The sequence below is a fragment of the Chrysochloris asiatica genome, unplaced genomic scaffold (genome assembly GCF_000296735.1).
Source record: "Chrysochloris asiatica unplaced genomic scaffold, ChrAsi1.0 scaffold00232, whole genome shotgun sequence".
Taxonomy (NCBI): domain Eukaryota; kingdom Metazoa; phylum Chordata; class Mammalia; order Afrosoricida; family Chrysochloridae; genus Chrysochloris; species Chrysochloris asiatica.
Window position 1 is genome coordinate 2407732 of NW_006408750.1, and position 1991 is coordinate 2409722.

Here is a 1991-nt window from a genome sequence, read left to right on the forward strand (position 1 = left end):
AGAGGTTATTGAATGTTGTAGGGCTTAGCTCGCAGCTTCATTGCTGTTTTTCCCTCACTTCCCCTTATTGGTGACAAATTTGGTCCAATTAGAGCGTGTATTCCCATTGAGTCTTAGACTTGGAAGGGGTTTGCTCTGAGGGTACCCAACAACTTGCCTTGATGTCTCCTGAGTGAGGAACTTGCTTATTCTTGTAGTAATTAGTCAGTCTACTTATTGTTTTGTATTTTTCCTGTCGGTCTTTCTTTCAAGAAGTATCTTCTGTTTTTTTTAGCAGCTCCAGAATGGTCTGCTTGTCCATAAGGAAGAAATTTTGAACATGGATTTTGAAGTCTACTTAGATTTGTCTTGTGAAGATGAAGAGAAGATAAAGGAGGAGCTACAAGGTGATGATGAAGTCCATGTAGAAGAACATGGGAAAACAAAGAAAAGTCAAAAGGATGACGAAAAGCAAATTGCCAAATATAGGCAGTTATTGTAGATTATTAAAAAATAAAAAAAAGGCAAAGAAAATTATATGGAAATGGAAATTAAGTGGGTTCCAGGTCTTGAAGAAAGTGCAGAAGAGATGGTCAGAAACAAATTGGAAGGAAGGGATAAACTGATCCCTTGGGGACAATTTTTAGAGAAGAAAGAGGAAAAAATGACTAAAGAAACAAAAGGCTCTTGCTAATTAGACCAGTGAAGATGAACTTCCGTCAGGAGTAGATTTGAATGGCCCCTACTTTGCTGAAGAAGTTAAAGAAGTAGGTGTAAAGAAAAAAATCAATGGAATCTGCAAAAGATGGAACATTGCCAGAAGACACTGAAATAGAAAGGCAAAAGACTGAAATGACTTTGCTCATGGTTGATGAGGGGGACAGCCAGAAGTACTTTGATTAAAGCAAGATGGTGGAATACTAGACTCTATTTAAAAAGAATAAAGAGCTCACAAAAAAGAGCAAATTATTAGTGGATGACCTCAAGGTAAACGTTAAGGATGTATGATTTCAGGCAATGTATGTTGCTGTTAAGTGCTGTCAAGTTGGTTTTGACCCATAGCAACCCTGTATAGAGCAACTCTGAAGAGCGGCTGGTGAATTTGAATCACCAACCATACGGTTCAAACCAATCTTGTTGTCCAGTGCTTATTATATAGCACCACACCAGACTCTTATTTAATTTGGATCTCTCAGATAGCAATGAAAAGAAAGCAAAAGCTACAGAAAAAAAATCCCCAAGGAGAAAGCCTGGCAAAAAGAACCAAAAGAACAAGAATTTACTCAGGCAATAAGGGAAAAAAGTGAGTGAGATTTCAAAGGAATCACAAAAGAAGTATATTGATCCTTCCTGGTCAATGTTGGTAAAATTTATAAAAACAAAAACAGAGCAATTCCAAGCAAGAAAAGAACAAAACCTCAGATAACTGGATATTATTTAATTTTGAATTGAGACTATTCTCATACAGTAAATATAATGGTAGGAGCTGTATCTATAAGCTACCTTTACAAGAATATGATGAAATCATACTGTGACCACTGAAAATTAATCATCATAAGCAACCATTGGACCAAACTGTAGATAATTTACAGATTTGTAATGTATTGTGCATTTCAACAGATTATTTATAATTAATTTGAGTTACCTAAATACAGACTTTTAAAAATATGTTTTATGAAATTCAGGTCATGATAGTAGAAATGTACTCTAAGTTAGATTTTAAAAAGACTTTTTATAATTCTACATAAAAAAGTAGAATTAGAATAAGTGTTAGGGATAATTTGGAAGTACAATAATTTTTCTGGACGCAAAAGAGAAAATTAAATATTTATTAAAATCATTTATTTTTCTAACTAGAAAGGCTTGGAAGTCAAGGGCATTCCTTTTAGTTTGGCCATGTTTATTACAGTTTGTTTTTGAAATTAATTTATAAATAAAAGTACAAAATATTTTTGTTTTGAATAGGACTGACTTGTTTCATTTTATGTACCTCAAAAAAAAAAAAAAAAAAA

At 33.5% G+C, this 1991-nt stretch overlaps 1 pseudogene; it reads left to right on the forward strand.

Moving 5' to 3' along the window:
* Positions 1–809, forward strand: part of LOC102831560 — a 51467-nt pseudogene extending 50658 nt beyond the window's left edge.
* The last annotated feature ends 1182 nt before the right edge of the window (positions 810–1991 follow it).